This window comes from Eptesicus fuscus, chromosome 2 (assembly GCF_027574615.1).
Source record: "Eptesicus fuscus isolate TK198812 chromosome 2, DD_ASM_mEF_20220401, whole genome shotgun sequence".
In the NCBI taxonomy this organism is placed as follows: Eukaryota; Metazoa; Chordata; class Mammalia; order Chiroptera; family Vespertilionidae; genus Eptesicus; species Eptesicus fuscus.
Window position 1 is genome coordinate 56666393 of NC_072474.1, and position 22980 is coordinate 56689372.

Below are 22980 nucleotides of genomic sequence, written 5' to 3' on the forward strand. Positions count from 1 at the left end.
CAGTTTCTTTCAAGGTGCACGAATTTGTGCACTGGTCCCCTAGTTTAAAATAAAAAGCAAAATTAAATAAATCACTAAAACAATAATACAAAAGTATCTCAAGTTAAAAAGAGATTTAGTGAAAAATAAGTGTTATAACATCAGAATTTCTAAGCGTGAAACAGAGTTTTCCAAGGAATTGCTTTCTTTGATTGCTTCAACTTCTCACTCCCCCCTTATTCATCAACTCACTCCAGTTTAGCTTTTGCTCTTCTTGAAGGCCTCTAAGTTGTTAACTCAAATGGATATTTACCAGTTCACATATTCTTTACTATTAAGAAACATTAATGGGCTAACTACTTCCATCCTGAACTCCATCATGTTTTGGTATTTGTGACATCTCATGTACCTGGCTGTTTTCCGCTTCTCTAGTTGTGACAACTCAGTCTTCTCTGCAGACCATTTTCTGTCACAATGTTTGAGTACAGATTCATTTCACTCTCCCTAGGAGATCTCATCCATTCCCATGACTTTACATACTATCTTTATGTGAACAACTCTTAAACTTATACTGCAATCTGAACTTTTTCTCAGAGTATATATACCTATCTATCCCTGTGACTATGTTACAGACATCTCAGTACTGTTTATTTCTAACTGATCTGTTAGAAATTGCATCATTCTGGTTTTTAATTACTCTTAACAATGTCAGTAATATTTTTTGAACAAATAAATGAATGGAGACAATACAGAATATTTGGAATTCTTCTTGAGAATTTCCCCTTTCTTATTCCCTAACATTCAACCTATCACTATTTCATGGTTCTACCATCCTTATGCTCAATTCTTTCCACCTCCATCCCTCTAGTTAAACTTGCCATTACCTCCTGCCAGGGTTACTGTACCTATTCTTTTGTATCTTCACACACTCCAGCAAAAGTTATATAAATCCTTTTTAAAATGCAAATCTATTCATGTCATTGATCTCCTTATTTTCCTTCAATATGTTACTACTGAATTTCAAGAAGATAAAAATTGTTGTAATGGTCTACATGACCCTGAACTATCTAGCCATACTGAACTTTCTAATTTCTTCCTGAACAACATTTCCATTAATCATTGAGTTTCTAATGACATTAGTAATTTTGAGTTTCTTAAATATGAGCAACTCTCCCTTCCTTAGATCCATTAAGTCATTCATCTTTTATCCTCTGCCTAGAATGTTTTCCCTTTCATGTTTGCCTAGTAACTATAACTCAGTCCCTAGAATATTCTTAAGACTTTATCACAGCCTACAATTTAAATCAAGATATAATCTATACTAATAAAAGCCTAGGTGGCTGTCACGCTCTTGCGTGACATCCTCATGTCATCACAAGATGGCTGCCCCCATGTTGTCATGAGATGGCCACCCCTACTTCATCACAAGATGGCCACCCCGATGTTGTCACAAGATGGCCACCCCACATCATCACAAGATGGCTGCCACAAGATTGCCACCACAAGATGGCTGGCAGGGGAGGGTAGTTGTGGGTGATCAGGCCGACAGGGGAGGGCAGTTGGGGATGAACAGGCCTGCAGAGGAGGGCAGTTGGGTTGATCAGGCCGGCAGGGGAGGGCAGTTGGGGTGACCAGGCCTTCAGGGGAGAGCTATTGGGGGCGATCAGGCCAGCAGGGGAGGGCAGTTGGGGGTGATCAGGCCGGAAGGGGAGCAGTTAGGCATCAATCAGGCTGGCAGGGGACGGTTAGGGAGTGATCAGGCTGGCAAGCAGAAGCAGTTAGGGGCAATCAGGTAGACAGGCAGGCAAGTGGTTAAAAGCCAGAAATCCTGGATTATGAGAGGGATGTCTGACTGCTGGTTTAGGCCCGATCCCACAGCAATCTGGCCTAAACCAGCAGTCATATATCCCCCGAGGGGTCCCAGATTGGAGAGGGTGCAGGCTGGGCTGAGGGACACACCCCCCTCCCCCAGTGCATGAATTTCATGCACTGGGCCTCTAGTCTATACTAATAAAAGCCTAGGTAGTTGTCATGCCCTCAAGCCATCATGCTATCACACCATCACAATCCATCACCAGGGTTGGCAGGGCTTGACTCTGTGTGCGCCTTGCAGGGGTGCATCCCGGTGGCTGCTCTGGGCGGGACCCCCAGCTCTGGCTTACCTCTTTGGAACAATTCATTGAGGAGCCCCAGGTGGGTGGGCGTGGCCTACCTCTTTGGGTTGATCTATCGCAGGGCTCCCAGACTGTCACAGGGCACAGGGCCAGGCTGTGGGACCCGCCCCCAGTGCATGAATTTTGTGCACTGGGCCACTAGTATGTTTATAAAGTCAATACAAACACACTCTATAAGTTTTCTTTACAGCAGTTTTCTTTGGTATTAAATGTACAATACATTATCACCCATTTATTTTAGACTAAGTTCTATGGGAGCAATAATTGCTCAAATTGTTCATAGCTTTTTCCCTAGAACCTAGACTACTTTCTGATATAAACTAACTTTCGTAAAAATTTCCTTAAGATAAATAGAAAAAGGAAGGGATTGAGTGAAATTATTAAAAAAGGGGAGAGGTCGAATATAGAAATATGTTCTCAGCTAAATCCTCCAGAATGAATATAATTTGAATTACTGTAAAGTCAGGAGGGCATCCCTAGCATTATGATGAGGAGTTGATATATGTTACAGTGCTTATTTTGGGAACAGGATGTTCACAGAGAGAGAAAAAAAATATGATCATACATGTAAGTTGTCTATCTTCTGTGTTTGCCTGCTAATTTTAAGGAATTTAGAATTTTAAATAAAATGAAGATGGATTGAAAGTTGATTAAGAGGTAAATGACACGACAAAGTAGTATTTTAGGTAGGTTAATTAGGTAATTAAAAATTAATCAGCCCAATGTAAAAGTTAAATAAGGCAAGTCAGAATGCATATACTTGTTTGGGACAAAAGAAGGCAAGTGTCACAAACAGTGATTATATTTAAAGTTATATTATCAGAATTTCAAATGTCTCACATAATAGTCAAAGAATAAAATGTTTAAAGGCTCTGAAAGAAATGTGATACCTGAAACAAGACTTATAACTAACTTGATTGCTCTTTATACAGAAAGTTAAAGTACAGATAAATCATGAAAAAATATATATGGCCATCAAATAAGTTTCAGAAATAGTTACACATGTTGAATTTGGAACCTGCATATTTCAGGACCAAAGGTAATATTTTATTTGCCAGAATATATGTAAAAACATAACATTTGCTGCTTTTCTTCAGTAATATGAACAGATTATGAAACATTTTGAAGTAGATATTGGGTCTACTATATACCATCGAATATTTTACTCAAGAAAAGTTTACTGACAGAAAAATTGTGTACTGTACAACATTAGGGTGTTTTTGACTGGATCATGTTGCTCAAAGCCTTGTCAATATAAAATAAGCTCCTCCAAATTTATATTTACAGCACCTTAGTGAGGGTGATTTTCCTGAGATATCATGTCTCTTCAGAGACATATCTAATCCATTTAGACTCCAATGACTCTTCCAGCCTTACACTTTATCTCTTAAAGTGTATTTTTTTTTCTCTGAAAGCTGGGAATAAACTGATCATTGAGATAAGTAGTAGAGAATTATATATTCAGCCCCTCAACTGGAACTCCATAAGTAAAGGGAACTCTGATTCTGGCATTCAGCATTGTTGAATTTGTGTGTGTTGAATGAAGAATGGATAAAGAGGTCACCAGATTTCCTATACCTACTGCTGTGCAGTGATTTTATTTCACTCTACAACAGCTCAGGCAATTTTAAAAGAAGGTAGTGTTGCTAACAAAGCATGCTGTGAGCATTTTGTTAAATAAACAAATAAAATTCGAGAGCATTCCAACATCCAGAATGTTTCAAAACATGCTACTGTAGAGTCTTTCTTACTCCTCTCATCACCTGGCCCAGGTAATGTTCTTTCAAGTTCACACCTGAGAGCTGAAGCTCTTTATAGAGTTGCAGCATTCCTTTCTGCATCTTTTTTTTTTTTTTCTGTTTGCCTCACAAGAGAGAACTGTGGTCTATTAACATAATATAATTTTTAAACTATGTATAGTTCTTGTATAAGACCCAACATAATATTTGTACTACTTAGTGTAACCCAGAAGAAGTCAATCCATTGTGAAATAGCAAAACTTGTATTTCAAAAAGGTAACAAGGTACTTACAAGTGAATCAGAATTATCTCAATATTCAAGAAATTTTTTCTTTTCTTTTTAAAAACCAAATAACTCTATGTAAAGCCTCTTTATGTCCTCACACAAAGTATACTGACAGATGTCCCAAATAACTGCAGCCCAGAAAGTATACGGAATATACTAATAGGTCTGATGTGATTAAACAGTAAATTCTGCTTATTACATCCAAGGAATTACTGCCAATAATTAAAATGAATATAGATGAGATTAAAACATGGCATCCCAATATTAGCTCAAAGGTATACCTGATTTTAACTCAGTAAACATCAATAATGTGAACTATCTACCAAAAGTGGAAGGAAACAACCCTTCCATACAGGTAGCTCAGATATAGCTCATGCAGGACCGTGGGGAAGCAAATATAGCTGATGAAAGCTAGACAAGAAGGATTCTCGTATTAGAAACAGTGCCATTTAAGGGGAGTGAAGCCATTTCTAGATAATACATACTTAGAATCAAGCATTTTTGTGTGCAGTGTTTTAGAAGGAAACAAAGAATCTCAACTAATAATTCAGTTAAGGTTTGAATGCCCAGAATGGTAGATCAGAGATATAGTGATCTTTCTCCTTTCCCTTTTAAAGAGTAGTTTCTACGGCATTTTCCAAAAAAAACAAAAAAAAAACAAGACCACCAATTACTGCCATTCAATACACAAATGAAACTAACATCTCTACTCAAAATACAACCAAGGAAAAAGGAACCCCAAGGATTTTGAGACTTACTCTCAAATTAGATATGATTCTCAGCAATACTTTACTCCTTCGTGTACGTGCACATAGAACTTTTATTTTTATCTAAGAATCATATCAGGGGGAAAAGAATGCATGCACATGTTACAAGTCAGGTAAAAAAGATTTTGTCTGATAAGTAGAGGTTCTCAAATGGGTACATTTTTGCCTCTTAGGTGACATATTTTATGTTCACAATGGGGTGGGGGGTACTATTAGTGTGTAAGGAGTATAGGTCAGTCCCTCACAAGAAAACAATATTTAGTCCAAACTGTCAATAATGCCAAGGTTGAGAAACTTTGTGACAAATTAAAATTGCAATTCCTTCCAATATTTTCTTGAATTTACTCAAGATTGAAACATTTTCTGACTCTGACAGTTCACAAAACTAGAGATATAATTTACCAATTGAGGTTAAATCATCTCCTTGGTATATGGCATTCGTAACCATGTCAACTACCTATCTCACAGGCCCTCAGCTTGGTGCCCATCAGCCCCCTGCATCGACAGTGACCCAACACAAAATGCCATTTAGCTGCAGCAAAGTAACTGCTCTTTTTTTTTTTTTTCACTCTGTTAAGAAGCACTCCTCCTTATTGATTTCTGGGCTGTACCTGAAGCATCACCACTATTTTCTCCAAACCTGAATCTGCTCCTATTGATTAACTAACGCTGCCCTTCTGGCTTAATATGCTACTTCAAAGACACAGAGCAAGGAAAGAGTGCATATAAAATAGAAGGCGGCTATGGGAAAGAACCAGCAGCTAGTGTTTGCTTATCTAATGCCACTAGAGATGAAAGCTATTGAAGAACAAATTAGAAAACTTGACATTCTAAATTTCCTTTTGTTTCCTACTTATTAATTAACTTCACTATAATCATGTGGCTAAAGTATTTAAGTAGCAACTCTTTATTAGCTTCCACACATTTGTCCAGGAGGTCTGTTGGTGAAATCCTTATCGGTGCAAAATTTCCCTTTGGCTAACAAATAACTTTCGGTGATAAAATATACTAGTTAAGAATCTGTGCTCTGACATAGAACGTTCTTAGACTGTATCCTACCTTAACCACTTAAAGGCTATATCATATTAGTAAATTCCTTAACATCTCTAAACATTGTTTCCCCCATTTGTAAGGTGAGGATGTATGGTTGTCATGAAAGGAGGAGGATGGGATAGATGAAAGATGTGAACAAGCAAAAAATAAAGCATCTGTAATGACTAGGATGTGAAACTCAATTGTTCATGAGACAATTATTCAAAGTGAGAAACAACAATATAGCCTACACGAGGTGCAGGCTTCCCAGTCCCCACAGGCTTCAGTTAAGGCACTAGAATATTCGTTTTGCCATTCTCACATGGATATAGTCCTTTACTTCACTGTTTTGAAGATCCAGGGTATGTGCCTGTCTATTCATCAAGTACAAATAATTGATGCAAGACACTGGAGTCTATTTCTGTTTTTGTTTTGTTTTTGTTTTTGTATAAGAGTATCTGAATCACAGGTCAATTTTCCCAGCCACAACATCTCTCATCACACTTAGACATCAGGCTGTTATTAAGTACATGTCTAAAAATATAAAGGGTCATAATAAAATACCTTTTTATTAGAGAAAATTAAAGAATTGAATGAGATATATATAATAGGCTTAGTATAATGCTTGACACATAGGAAATATTAGGATGATAGTTATTGTATAGTAAATAGAAAAATGATGTCTACAACCAGAATAAGGATATCTAATATTTCATCAGAATAAAAATTTCATAGATATGTTAATCATATTACCAATAAACTATAACTGTCAAAAATATGAAAGATTACATATGCAGCATTATAAAGGAAATCATTGAATTTTTCTTTACCTTGCCTTGAAGTAATTTGCAGTAAATCACTGCTATCCTCAAACTGATAACTGTCTTCCTGTAATAAGAAGCTTTTTCCATTATTCCCAATGTGCAAATATATCCAGCAAATTTGACCAAAGTTATTACTTCTATCCCTCATCACTGTGTCAATATGAAGGTTGGAACTCATCACATTACTTTGAAGCTAAGGTAAAGTGTCATTTCTGTATTAAAATGAAAAATTTAAGAACTCTGATTTGTTCTTTCCATTTATTATGGGTTTAGATGCATTACCTACTGGTGCAATTTACAAAGAAAAAGTAAAAATAGCTTTGATATTCAACTCTTCATGCACATGATATTCACTTGCAATGGTTAAGCCTGTATACACTACATTCCTCCATCTTCTGTGTTTGTGGTATTAGCCATTGAAGAAAAGGTATGCCAATTGTTCTATCATTTAGTAAAAACTATTTAGGTTCAGGAAAATGGATACTATTTCATTTTATTATTAGCCTTATTTCACAGCAAAGTTTTCTAATCCCTTCTTTCCAGAAGCCACTCTGGTTTATTCTAACACATTCTTTGAGGTACCAATTTCCAAGGAAATGTAACCTCTCTTTCCACTTAACATTTATTCATAATGTTGTACTTACATTTTGCTTGTTGCTTAATGTTTTCATGCTATAGTTGACATTTCATAATATGACTTAACTGAGGGAAAAGATCATGCTTCTTTTTTTATGTATATACTAGAGGCTCGGTACATGGAATTCATGCATGGTCCCTCAGCCTGGCCTGCACCCTCTTGTAATCTGGGACATCCCTCTTGCAATCCACTGGCTCCTAACTGCTCACCTGCCTGCCTGCCTCATTGTCCCTAACCACTCGTCTGCCTGCCTGATTGCTCCTAATGACTCTGCCTGCCTGATCACCCCTAACTACTCACCTGCCTGCCTGATCACTCCTAACCACCTCTGCCTGACTGCCTGATCGTCCCTAACCACTCACCTGCCTACCTGATTGCCCCTAACTGCTCGCCTGACTGCCTGATTGCCCCTAACCGCCTCTGTCTCAGCCCCTGCTGCTGTGGCTTTGTCCAGAATGACGTCCAGAAGGTCATTTGGCTGTCCGGTCTAGTTAGCATATTATACTTTTATTATTATAGATTCCAAACCATCTCTATGTTCTTAGAAGAAAAGAGCAGAAAAGAAGGATGCAATGAAGAAAGCATATATTAAAATGGGTAACTAGGCCCATGTAATATATATTCAAATCATATAGATAGATACAGATATTGATCAATGGATAGATAAATAGGTATACACACACACATACACATACACATATGTGTATATATATAATCACCAGTTGGTATTTCTAAATACATACCCCACTTATTTTCAGCATATCTTCAGGTTTCTTTTAAGCACTGCCAGATGCTCAGTAATCAATTTCATTAACATAATGGGGGTGGGGAGATGCTGTGCCAAGAATATGAAGAAATAAGAAATATTCCTCATAATTGTGGGAAATAATATTCTAGAGTATATTAATCAAATTTTAACTATCAGGATGCAGTGTTTCTCATAAAACTAGAGCTATCTTATAACTCAGTTAACTAATAAAAAGTACTTAGTTTATGTGACAATCTAAGAAGCAAGCTAGTCATCTATTTACTGATATCAGTGGTTTTTCAAACTTCTGTGGGATATAGTTAAAATGAGACACTTTCACCTTCAGAAAATTTGAATCAAATCATTAAACTTGCTGTATGGGGACCTAGATTCTGTCTTTAACACAATTTCCAGCAATCTGATACATTTATTAAGTAAATACTTTCTGAGTATTTATTACGCTTAATAAAATAGTTTGTTTTTAATTTTCCCCCAAAAGACATATTGAAAATGGTAATACATGTTAAGACCTGAGAAGAATTTGAGATTTTATTCTTCTTATAGGCTGAGTCGATCTACCATAGTTCAATCAGGACCTTTATTACTCAGGGAGCAGAAGGGAGCATAAGCTTTACGTGCACAGCAGTTCCCACTACGTCCAAGTCCCTGAGTGGGTCGTGCAAAACAACCAAGGTTCAGGCTGCACAGAGTAGATAGATTTGCATCATAGTTGAAGAAGCCAATCTTTTAAAGGGAGCTATTCTCAAACGACCCACTTGGAATTTTTACTATCAGTGGCATTTTAAACCTTAATGCAAAATGCCCAGTAGTTGTTTCTTTTTTTTATCAGAACCATCTATAATTTCACCTTAGACAAACAACTGTGTTTACAAAAAGGGTAAAATGAGTATACACAGTAAGACATAAAACACGAATTAATGCCTAATTCACTTAAAGTTTTATTTTATGACACAGTGATAGAGAGTAATATATTTCTAAAATAAAAGGCAGCAAAATCTGCTGGTTCAATTGCTTAGGGACTCTTTCAGCATTATGCATGAAGTACAATATTCAAATATTCCCAAGTGTCATTTAAAGAAGTGTTAGATCAGAATACACTGAAGATGTATTTTGCAGGACTTTTAGCAAGTTCTTAAACATGGCTAGATATGGTATCTTTTTTTATATTTAATTCAATTTGATAATATAATTCATTGCTATTAGTTTTATTCTTCCAGATGATAAAATATAGTATGCTAGAATAAAGTGTGACTTCTGAGGCATTTTTTCTCTTCCTTGTTGGAAAATATTAAAGCCACAAGAAGATCTCTTCAAAAAGTAATTTTAGTGTGATTTATATTTCTTGGCTGTATTCCTATTATTTCTGAAAACAATGATATTCCCCTTTCTTCTTCTTTTGGACATTTTCAAACACCATATATCTTACTCTGTGCTCCTCAAGCTCTAACTTGTAGCTTAGCATAAACACAGTAACTAGAGCCTTTCCAGTGAGATACCCATAAACCAACTGAAATTCCAGCTGTCTTACAGCTAAAAATGAAAACGGGTAATCTTGGTAGATAATGAGATTTTTAAAAAAGATATGAAGGCCTGGGGTAACTATCAGATTTCTATAGATCATTTAAACATGGTTTTCGAAGTCTCTTGAAGTGTGTTAAAGAAGCTATCCAGTTAAATTGTCTGGAAGGTTCCAATTTAATTAGCAAAATTATGACTTTTCTTATACCCACTTATATTGAGATTGACTTTAACGTAAGCAATTCAGAAAGACTATTTTTGAAACCTCATTTCTGTTCTACAACTTGCTTCTAAATATATGTAGATTATCTCATAACCTTGTTGATAACATTATTTCATATCCTAAAAATTCATATTTTTTTCAAATTTCCCTTTTTGAAATATTCAAATGAAAACTTGTAATTAGAAATGGCATTGTAAGTAAAAGTATTTGCTATTTAAAAGCCATTTTATTATTAGCTATCACTGTAAGCACAACCTAAAATTTCTCTGCATGGAACATCCTACCATGAAAATGCTTCAGTAAATAATGCACACACTCATTCAATTCCTTTGTTCCCCTCAGCATATGGGGTCTACATCCTCCTAGAATTGATAGCTCTGAAATAGGGGTGCTTGGATGTGGAGCAAAAGGTCACCACCCTCCTCCTACATTACTGGATTTATTAACTGAACAGCAACATCATCTTCTCCATTGCCGAAGTCACACAACTGAGAGTCGTCATTAACTTCTCATTTCTTATCTGAGACATCTATTCAATTATTATATACTAACTCAAGCACATTCCATCTATCTCATTGGCCACTTTCACTACTTAGACGAGGAGCATTGAAAACTACAAATGTCCTTTCTACCTCGTCCTTGTCCCCTCTGCAGCCTAAGTGATTTTTGGAATATAATTAATTATAATCATGCCATTCCCTTGAGGGCGCCAATGTTTCCCATTGACCTCAGATTAAAGTTCAAACTTTTAAAATGGTTTTAATGCCCCTCAACATCTTTCTGGCCTCCTTTGTCATTTCTTCTATTTTTGTATCATACATTGCAGTCATGCTGATATCTTTTATTTCCTAACCACAGCAGGTGCTCTCATCTCTGTTTCCTCTAGAGACATAGACACTCCTCACTTGGCTAACTGCTACCTACCCTTTCTTTACATTACAGCATAAATGTCAGTTCTTCCAAAAAGCCTTCCCTAACCTTATAAAGGTAGGTTAAGTGTCCCAGCTAAGTGCTATTGTGACAGCCCATAAATAAACATAACTGAAATTTCATTATGTTGTAATTTTTTGCCTGTTCTTTTCCAACCAGATCACAGAAACTAGGAAAAGAGTAACTGCGCTTATATTGTGCAGTTATATTCTCACTGCCCAGAACATGTCTGATCCAGAGTAGATATTCTGTCAACATTTAATGAATGAGATGTGTTAGTGCACTATGTCAGGGAAATTGTGGTAAATTTATTTATATAGATATAAATAAATTTAATATAATTTAGAAAATAGATATGACCCTAAAGACATTCTTATAATGAAGTTATCTTTTTAAAAGTTTGAATATGAAAATAGTTGTCATAATGTAAGATGACAAACTTGGCAAAAACACCAATAATTAGGTCAACGATGCAGGTCTTCATACAAATCACTCCAATTGGCAGACACTCAGGTGACTTTACTATTTTGCCATTAGAAGTCCCAGATGTTCAGTATTTAGGCACTAATTCAAAAGGCAGTGTTTTACTTGCTTTTTTATATTAGATTTAAAATAACACAGTTTGAAATAATTAAAATAATTTAAATAACCTCGGCTTTTTTGAGGAAAACTATTTAAATTAAGTAATTTTTGAGAAGTTACAATATTCTACAGCATTCTAAGGGCTGAAAGAATATAAAGATGACTAAGGCAAAGTCCCTGGCTTAAGAAGCCCACAATTTAGAAGTGAGGCAAGTAATTATATCAGAAATTATAGTATAAGAAAGACTATCAGTACCTATAATAATAATACAAAGTATCATGAGGATATAGGGGTGGGCAACATGGTTTTTAACAGATTCAAAGAGTGAGATATGAAAAAAATATTATGGAAGGAATCACATGAGGACTTGGTGATGGTTAAAATTTGGGTGAATGGATAAAGAATGAAAATTTACATGGAGATGTAGTAGCATTGTTATCAAAGGCTTGGAATAAAATAAGGGAGTGCAAGGCCTATTAGTGGAACAAGTCACCATATATGTGCAGTACATACTGAGTTGGAAAGATAGGGGTGTGGTAAGGGAGTGTTGATGGAATTGGAAAGTAGGACATGAGTGTCATAATAATAGGACTTTGGTCAGTAGAAAGTAAGGATCCATTTAAGGTTTCTAACCAATACAGTCAATCTTTAGGAATGAACAAAAGAAGAAAAGATAAACTGTTTAGGTTGACTCTATTTTGATATTTTTTGTTAATTTCTATGAATTTTGTAGAGAGTGTCAATCCCATATAATTTGATGCTGTTCCTCCTGAAAGAAAGAGGGAGATTAAAGTGACTTGAATAGTTCAATAAAAATACCCATGTACCACAATGGATAGAGCGTTGGCCTGTGGACTGAAGGGTCCCAGGTTCGATTCTGGTCGGGGGCATGTGCCTTGGTTGTGGGCACATCCCCAGTGGGGGGCGTGCAAGAGGCAGCTGATGTTTCTCTCTCATCGTGTTTCTAACTCTCTATCCCTCTCTCTTCCTCACTGCAATAAATCAATAAAATACAATAAAAATACCCATGTACCACAATTAAAATGCTATATACATATATGTAGCTTTTGCTGAAGTGAATTTTTTATTGTGGGACATGTAGATTTCAGTAACAGGAGGTTACACTTTTTGAGAAATATATTCAAGATCACAACTATTATGATATCTTTAATGAATCATTTCTTGTGTTTATTTTTTCCCATTCTTCTTAGACCATCTTCACATAGAAGAATCAGCAATTGTTCTTTAATTACATATATGAAGTAAGAAGAGAGAAGAAAATGTCATTTTGCTTGCCTACTAATCAGTTCATGATCTCAAAGAAATTATGTGAAATATCCTCGTCATACTAAGACCATCATTGGAATCTGAGTAAGTTGGCAAAATAATATTTAATCTATTTTCTTATATTGAGTAATTTTCAGTATTCCACTTTCGTAAAACAGCTGAAGATAAAGGACAGAAAGGACACAGCATATAAACTGATTATGTTGCGAAGCATAATTGAAAATGTGCACTGCAATATTTGAGTCAATGGCAAGCACATATTGTCAGTTCTTTCCTTAAAGTAGGCATATGGATAACAGGAAATACATTTGAAATAATCTTTATGTGGAAGCAAAATTACTTCCTCTTTCGTACTCATGCCTTAGCAGAGTACATACATAATATTTTCTGTATTTGAATATAAAGAATCTTTTAGAAGTACAGTAGTGATTTGTGGATTGGATTAAACTCAGCACATTTTTAGACCTCAATCTGTATATACTACACAATAAAATATATTTAATTTAAAATATGCTCTAGACCAGCACTTTTATTTAATAAAAAGGTAGCATCACTTTCATTCTATAAATTGGATTTTAAAAAAAGGCTCAGGAGCACAGTATAGCTAGCTACTAAATGTCATAGCCATCATGAGGCTCTTACATTGTTAGTTCATTTCATAATTCATAATGTTCTTCTGAAAGTTATTATTATATAGAATTTTAATTATATTTTGCTATAAGAATCAGGTCCTAAACTTTTCTTTCAAAACTTTTTTTTGAAGTTTTACATCCTTATATTCTGTGTACTGTTTATATACAGGTTTTATTCTGTAAATTATGTTTTTCTTTCATATATTATATATATTACATGGGTAATTAAGTAATCAGGGCTATATTTGAAAAAAATAACCCTTTATTATTTTAAATAATATCTTATGGTTTACTGAAATCTGTCACTGTAAAAAGTGTTAATAGATTCAAGGCTCCTACTAGGGGGTAAGAAACTGTAATATATCTATTCTATTTCAGGTCAAATGCATTATCATTTATTGATAGTCAATTTAGCATAGTATAAATTGCATACATTAAGCATTAAGCAATCCTAAACTAAACATTTGGATGTAGAGTATTTTGTACTATACAACTTTGGATGAGTTATTTAAAGTGTCCAAGATTCTATTTTCTTACCTATTAATTAGGGCTAATCTTTACATTTTAAAATGTTATAGATCTTAAATGACCTATATAAGTGCATAGAACAATGCCTATTTTCAGGATGTTTACTACTGGTGTTAGCTTTATACATAGGCAAAACCATTACCATTTTGTATTATCAAAAAATCTATATTCTACTCAGATGTTTGAAATGTAATTGAATAGCAGAGAGAGTGAGAGTTCCACAAATGTATGAGAAACACCTGCTTGCATCAATTATATATACACCCTATAATTACAGGGAAAGATATATTTTGAATATCGTGGAGAGAAGCAGATGGAGACCCGAGAGCATTGTAAGTTGTGCCTCTACATTTACTATACACTGAGTGGCCAGATTATTATGATCTATGAATGTATAATAATCTGGCCACTCGGTGTGTGTGTGTGTATGTATGTGTATGTGTGTATATATATATATATACATATACTAGAGGCCCAGTGCATGAAATTCGTGCATGGAGGGGGTTGTCCCTCAGCCCAGCCTGTACCCTCTCCAATATGGGACCCCACCGGGATCGGGCCTACACGGGCAGTTGGACATCCCTCTCACAATCCAGGACTGCTGGCTCCCAACTGCTTGCCTGCCTGCCTTCCTGATTGCCCCTAACCACTTCTGCCTGCCAGCCTGATCACCCCCTAACCAATCTGCTGCCAGCCTGTTTGCCCCCAACTTCCCTCCTCTGCCGGCCTGGTCACCCCTAACTGCCCTCTCCTGCAGGATTGATCACCTCCAACTGCCTTCCCTTGCAGGCCGGGTGCCTCCCAACTGCCTTCCCCTGCTGGTCATCTTGTGGTGGCCATCTTGTGTCCACATGGGGGCAGGATCTTTGACCACATGGGGGCAGCTATATTGTGTGTTGCAGTGATGATCAATCTGCATATTACTCTTTTATTAGATAGGATAGAGGCCTGGTACAGGGGTGGGGGCCAGCTGGTTTGCCCTGAAGGGTGTCCCTGATCAGGGTGGGGTCCCCTTGGTGCGTGGGGTGGCCTGAGTGAGGGGCCTGTGGTGGTTTGCAGGTGGGCCACGCCCCCTGGCAACCCAAGTGGAGGCCCTGGTATCTGGAATTTATTTTCCTTCTACAATTGAAACTTTGTAGCCTGGAGCGGAGCCAAGCCTGGGGCTCCTTCCGAGGCCGGCAGCCATTTCTGTTGGGGTTATAATTGAAACTTTGTTGTCTTAAGCGGGTGGGCCCGGCCAGGGTGTGCGGAAAGCTTTGCTTCCCCTGTTGCCGAGGGCAACCCTGGCCTGCTCTCTCAAGCTCCATTCTGTGGCCATTTCTGTTTGAATTCGTTTACCTTCTATAATTGAAACTTTGTAGCTTGAGTGGAGGCTTAGGCCTGGCAAGGGCAGGCAGGAAAGCTTGGCTTCCTCTGTTACCTAGGAAACCTTGCTCTCTGTGGCTGTAGCCATCTTGGTTGGGTTAATTTGCATACTCGCTCTGATTGGATAGTGGGCATGGCTTCTGGGCGTGACTTGTGGGTGTGTCAGAGGTATGGTCAATTTGCATATTTGTCTATTATTAGGTAGGAGATATATATATATATATATATATATATATATATATATATATATAGAGAGAGAGAGAGAGAGAGAGAGGCCTGGTGCATTAATTTGTGCATGGGTGGGGTCTGGCCAGCCTGGCCAGGGGAAGGGGACATGGGCAGTTAGCCGGCCTTCCTGCTGGTCAAACTTCTGGTCGAGGGGACAATTTGCATATTAGCCTTTCATTATATAGGATATACACTGAGTGGCCAGATTATTATGCGTTCAGAGATCATAATAATTTGTCCACTCAGTGTATAAGGATAATTCTGAATCCTAGTATCCCCAAGACCTCTAAATCAAACCTTTCTGTGTGACTGTATATCAAAGGCAGTGCAATTAACTCAGAGTTCCAGTTACTATATTTGTGCTTCTGGACAAATAGTTAATAACCTATCCAAGTAGGATAAATTTGATGTGAGACTCTTGCACCCTTAAAATTAACTAGGTCTTTTCTATCCCAGCTTAGGTATAGAATTCTAGAATTGAGGGCCTTCAGGAGGGCTCGTCCTGCCTCCATCCAGGTGCTTGGAGTGTAAATCTGGCAGTCTTTTCCAGGACAACAGCTGCTCTTTGCTAGAGGTGGAGCATGGGCAGAAGATAAACCCTTATGCAGTATGGGCACAAAGAATAGCTGGAAGTAGAATACTTTAAAAAGAAACAAGAGGCGTTCCTCCCTGCCATGCGGTGCTCCGAAGACACACTTGCCGTCTCCCCCAGCAAGCGGTCCCAGCCTTTGGAGGAGGGTGACCTGCGGCTCCACGTCATGTGGCCTGTGAGGCTCTCAGAGCACGCCACCGCCCCCACCAAGGGGTCCGCCCGCGGTGGGCTAGGACCTTCACAGTGCCTTTGATTACACAGTACCACCCGTGGAGAAAACCCTTGTGAAAACCCACAATCAGATAGCTCCTCCTTCTGGGTGCTATGGAAGAGTAGCTCCACGTTCCGGTTGGGCTGCAGAACACTTTATAGATGTAGGAGCTGGTGTTATAGATGAAGATTATAGAGGAAATCTTGGTGTTGTACTGTTTAATTTTGGCAAAGAAAAATTTGAAGTAAAAAAGGAGACCGAATTGCACTGCTCATTTATGAACAGATTTTTTATCCAGAAATAGAGGAAGTTCAAGTTTTGGATGACACTGAAAGGGGCTCAGGAGGTTTTTATTCTACTGGAAAAAATTAAATTTATGCCAAAAATAGAAAATGAGAAATAAAGAGTTTTTCTTTGGTGTTTTGCACTTCTATAAACTTAACAGGTTTAGATTTGAAAAATATTTGTTTCTCTTATGATCAAGGAAGAAAGTACTCTGTTGGGATCACATTGAACTTTTTTTTGTGTTTTTCTACATTTGTTGTTTTATAAGTATTCATGGTAACCTAATAGTTTTTTGTGGTGTTTTTTTTTTCTTCAATCAAATGTATATCAATTATAGATTCCCAGAACTGTATTATTTAAATCACTAAATACTCCCCATTCAACAACTTATTCTTTGGTTTGCTTTATAAATCATAAGCAAAGCCTTTTATTCAATAAATTTGAATTCTTTCACAGATACAAATTATTATGTAAATGGAACTATAAGATAATAAAAAGTTAAAGTAAAAAAAAAAAAGATACTTAATACCGACTACAGGGAAAAAAGGTACAATGTTCTGCTTTAAGAATTTTAAGGGTGGGGAGATCCAAGATGGCTGCCAACAAGACAGAAGCCTGCAAGATAGTCTGTGAGTAAGAGCGAAAGGAGAGTGCATGGACGTGTGGAGAATGTCTGTATTTGTGAGTGAGGGACAGCTATATTCCACAGGACTGTTGAGGACTGGCAGACCAGACTCCCCTGGCTGGGCAGCCTCTATTGCTACTGAAATCTCTCCCGGTGCAGCCGGCTCTGCCGCAGAGACCATGCCATCTTGAAGAGGAGACTGGCTGTGATCAGAAGCCCAGCCTTACCTTCAACCAGGGAGACCTCGGATACCTCCCGGGACCCTACAATCACAAAGCCCAAAGACCAGCTGCCTCAGCTACAGACCTACAAACACCGAGACTCCAGCCTCCCCGACTATGGGTGCCTAAAAAGTCTGTCAAGGGGGAGACAAAGCAGTGCGAATATGCAGATGAGCCCTGTGCCTTCTCACAGAGCAGATAGAAGGAACAGCTAAATAGAGCAACACCCTCTCCGCCCCCCCCTGCCCCAGAATTGGTGAATTAAACACAGCTGGTGAGGCAATCTGGGGATGGAAAGATCAGATATCACCTAGAGAAAGGCAAGATCTGGGATCCAGGCTGGAAGGAGAAATGCAAGCAGCAGGAACTAGAGTCTCAGAGGAAGACTGCACCCCACAAAATCTGCAGCCGGTAGGGTCAGTGTAGCCCTCAAATGTAGAAGGGGGTCCACAGGGCTGATGGCAGAAATGGACTCTAGGTATTAGCCCACAGCTGGGCTGAGCCAAGAAAGGCAGCCTGAAGTACTATACCAGCTGTGCAGTGCCAGGGGGAAAAGACGTGAATCGGCGCACTTCCCTTGGCTTTTTTCCTTTTTAACTCCTTGCTTTTGCTTGCTCAATCCAGTACATAGGATCTTCCAATTAAAAAAAAAAAAAAAAAACTCACTGAGGCTACAGGGGAAAGTTGTTTATGTGGAAACTGGGGATCAGAGTGGAGAGAGACGAACAGGAAGCCAGCTCTGGGGCAGTCCATCCCTCCAACCCATTATTAAGTGCTGCAGGGAAAGAAAAATCTAAGCACTGGGTAGAGGGGCTTTTAGCCCCAGATAGTAATACAGAAACACTGCCAACCAGGGGTTGTATCAGAAATTGACTCTTGTGTAAATACAACTAAAGGCAGGCTGAGAAACAAAGGGAGAAGAGAGATCCGACCTGCTTGAAAACAAGAATGTGGCTTATGACACAGAGGAGTGGTGGATTGAAAGGAACTTCAATACTGTACTGACTACCTGACAGGAAACATACATGCCAAGCAGAACAGTAGAGGAAGTGAATGACCTTCACCACTACACTTTTTAATTTTTTATCTTTTACTTAAGAAACCAATATTTTTTCTCACTTGATTTTACTTTTTTATTATTACATTTATATTTTTAATTATAATTATTACTACTATTATTTTACCTTTTTTGAAGTTTATTTTATTTTTTCTTTATTTTATTTTAGGATTAGTGTTCTACATTTTATTTTTATTTTAGTATTATTTTACTCTATCTCAATTTTTCCTTTATGCCAACACTCTCTTACTCACTTTTCCCCTTTATTGTCCTGTTTCTCTTACCCTGTTTCTGCTCTAGTTTTTCTCTATCCTTTCTTTTTACTCCCTGTAAAAAATCAATCTTACTCATATATCTAATTTCCTCTCTCTTGCTCTAAGTCCATGCATACTTCTCTCTTCTCTTACTTCACTATATAATTTTTTTTTCTTCCTCTCATTTTTCCTCATTTTCTTTCTTTCTGTCTTCTTGTTGTTGTTTGATTGTTGGTTAGTTTTTTTGTGTTTTTTTTTTTTTTGCTTCTATTTTTCCTTTCCTTGCTTGTTGTCTTCTTCTACTAATAGCTTAATTAATTCCAAGCACCAACTCAGGCTTATCTACTCTCTATTCTCCTTTTGTAATAGTACACAAATACATAGATAGATTAAAGGGGAAAGTTTTATATATTTATACACACAGATACACACACATATGTATATACATTTTTATTTTATAAATATGTGTGTGTATATATATATTTTAATATATATATTTTTTCTTTTTTTGTATTGCGTTTTTTACTTTTCTTCTGATACACTCATTCTCTTTCTACCTTCTCTATACTGAATTGTGGCTATTTCCCCATTCATTCAATTCCTTGACCTTTCCTTTTTGAAATAAGCTCTGCCTCCTCAGATTCATCTGGGTGTTTGTTGTTTGGGTGTTTGTTGTTTGTATTTTTTGGATTAGTTGTTGTTTATTGTTTGCATTCATCCTGGGTATTTGTTGCTTGCATTTTTTGGATTAGCTGTTGTTTTATTGGAGTTTTCTCCCCATATACATTTTTTCTCCTCCTTTATTCTTCTCTTTCTTACATTTTTTTTTCCTTTTCACAATATCATTTTTGCACTCTTTTCTACCCCCTAATTCTCTTTTCTCTGGTGGTCACCTTTTTTTGGGGTTATTAGTATTGTGAATACATTTGTGTTTGGTGCTGTGTGTGTTGTGTCTTATTGTGTTGTATTTTGTGCCTTTAAGTCAATACAGGAGAGAGAGAGCTACATAACCAAGCACCCTGAGAGGAGCAATCATGGGGAGACATGGAAACAGCCCACATATGAGAGAAAAGGAGGAATCACCAGAAGAGGAAGTAAACAAAATGGAGGCAAGCAATATGTCAGAGAAATAATTCAGAGCAATGGTCATAAGGATGCTGAAAAGGTTGGAAGGCAAATTAAACAATATGTGTAAGAACCAAGAGGAAATGAAGAAGAACCAAGAAGAAATGAAAAATGACATAGCTGCACTAAAGAACTAAATAGAAAGCATCAACAGTAGACTAGAAGAAGCGAAGGACTGCATCAGTAAAGAAGACAAGGTAGGAAGAAATACCCAAGCAGAGCAGCATCTAGAAAAAAACTTAAAAAGCAGAAATAGGAAGCAAAGAAAGAACATAGGCATAAAGAATAAAAATAGTGACAAACAAGTAACTATCAATAATAACTTTAAATGTAAATGGATTAAATGCTCCAATCAAAAGACATAGGGTAGCTGAGTGGAGAGGAAAACATGACTCATATATCCACTGTCTACAGGAAACCCACCTCAGAACAAAGGACTCAAACAGACTGATTGTGAAAGGATGGAAAAGGTTTTTCAGGAGAATGGAAATGAAAAAACAAAACAAAAAAACTAGAGTAGTTTTATATTTGACAAATTAGACCTCAAAGTGAAGGCCATAACAATAGATAAGGAAGGCCACTTCATAATACTAAAGGGAGCAATTCAACAAGAAGATAAAACTCTGGTAAACATATATGCACCCAATACTGGAGTACCCAAATACATACAAAAACTTCTGGAGGATATCAAGGGAGAGATTGACAGCAATACAGTCAGTAGGGGACTTTAATACCCCATGAACACCACTGGACAAATCCTCTAAACAAAAAATCAGCAAAGAAATATCAATCCTAAATGACTCACTAGATCAGATGGAATAAATTGACATTTTCAGAACATTTCACCCCAAAGCCACAGAATATACATTCTTCTCAAGTGCACATGGGTCATTTTCAAAGATAGAACACATATTGGGACACAGGCAGTCTCTTTAAATTCAAGAAGATAGAAATCATATCAAGCATCTCCTCAGATCACAATGGCATAAAACTAGAAATCAACTACAATAAAAACAATAAAAAAATCAAACACCTGGAGGCTAAACAGCATGCCATTAAACAATGATTGGGGTACCAAAGAGACCAAAATAGAAATTAAAAGCATCATGGCAACAAATGACAATGAAAACACAACAATCGAAAATCTATGGGACATAGTTAAAGCAGTCATAAGAGGGAAGTTCATAGCTCTACAGGCCTATCTCAAAAAAACAGAAATAATGGAAATAAATTATCTAACCCTACATATCAAAGAGTTAGAAAGAGAGCAACAAGAAAAGCCCAGTGTAAGCAGAAGGAAGGAAATAATAAAGATCAGAGTGGAAATAAATGACATAGAGACCAAAAAAACAAAACAAAACAAAAAAACAAAAACAAAAATAATACAAAAGATCAATAAAACCAAGAGCTGATTCTTTGAAAGGGTAAACAAGATTGATGAACCTCTAGCCAGGCTCACCAAGAAACAAAGAGAGAGGACCCAAATAAACAAAACCAGAAATGAAAGCAGTGAAGTAACAACCGATCCCACAGAAATACAAATGATTATGAAAAAATCCTATGAACAACTCTATTCCAACAAATTGGACAACCTAGATGAAATGCATATATTCTTAGAGCAATAAGAACAATCAAGAATAAAAAAAAAATGAATAGGCTAATAACTACCAAAGAAATTGAAGCAGTAATCAAATATCTTCCAGCAAACAAAAGCCCTGGTCCAGACAGCTTTACAGGGGAGTTCTACCAAGCATTCAAAGAAGAATTAAAACCTATCCTCCTCAGACTATTCCAAAAAATTCAAGAGTTAGGCACACTTTTAAGCTCTTTCTATGAAGCCAGCATTACCCTAATCCCAAAACCAGATAAAGACACCACAAACACAAAAAAAAAAATAGAGAACCTCAGGCCAATATCCTTGATGAACATAAATGCTAAAATCCTCAACAAAATTCTAGCAAATCAGATTCAGCATTACATTAGAAAGATCATACATGATGACCAAGTGGGATTTATTCCAGGGATGCGAGGATGATACAATATCTGCAAATCAATAAATGTGATCCATTACATAAACAAACAGAGACAAAAATCACATAATCATATCAATTGATGCAGAAAAAGCACTTGACAAAATCCAACACCCTTTCTTGATAAAAATTCTTAGCAAAGTGTGAGTAGAGGGATTATACCTCAATATAATAAAAGCCTTATATGAGAAACCTACAGCCAACATCATACTCAATGGACAAAAACTAAACTCATTTCCCCTAAGAGCAGGAACAAGACAGGGATGTCCACTCTGACCATTCCTGTTTTATATAGTACTGGAAGTGCTAGCCATATCTATCAGAGAAGAAGAAGATATAAAAGGCATCCAAATTGGAAAAGAAGAAGTAAAGATGAGATGATACTATACATAGAAAACCCCAAAGACTCCATCAAAAAACTAGAGCTAATTGTTAGGTCAGAGGAATTCCAGAAGCCGATGCATGCAACCGATGGTGATGCAGATAACAGACTAGAGCACCAGACAGATGGCGTCACAGATGCTGGTCCCTTCCTGGAACCCATGATGGACCAGTGCACCAAGCAAATGGTGACGCAGATATTGGCTCCATTCCTTGAACCCCTGCCCACGGCAGAAATTCCACCCACCCTCACTGAACAGCTCATGGTCCTCCGCCCCCACTGAACAGCTGTATAAAAAAAGTGCCTCAGTTCCCACCCAATGCGACTTCTCTGGCCCTAGACTCAGGACCGGTGAACCTCACCCGGGAGTGTAAGATTAAAAGCTCTTCCTTTAGACCAGCCTGGAATCTCTGTCTTTGTTCCCTGAACCGCAAACCTCACACTAATAAATGAATTTGGCAATGTAGCAGGATACAAAATTAACACCCAGAAATTTATGGCATTTTTATACACCAATAATGAACTTACAGAAAGAGAAATGAAAAAAAAAAAACCCATTTACCATTGCACCAAAACAAATTTAAGATACCTAGGAATAAACTTAACTAAGGATGTAAAAGACCTGTACTCAGAAAACTATAGGACATTGAAAAAAAAATATATAGAGGAAAACATAAACAAATGGAAGAACATACCA

General features: G+C 37.1%; 1 protein-coding gene and 1 pseudogene across 1 annotated transcript in view; one reads left to right on the forward strand and one right to left on the reverse strand.

Moving 5' to 3' along the window:
* The window catches only part of CCSER1 (coiled-coil serine rich protein 1), a 1048396-nt gene that overhangs the window by 25247 nt on the left and 1000169 nt on the right, over window positions 1–22980 (reverse strand). The gene's annotated exons all lie outside the window — the stretch shown is intronic.
* Window positions 16176–16676, forward strand: LOC103287851 (deoxyuridine 5'-triphosphate nucleotidohydrolase-like; annotated as a pseudogene).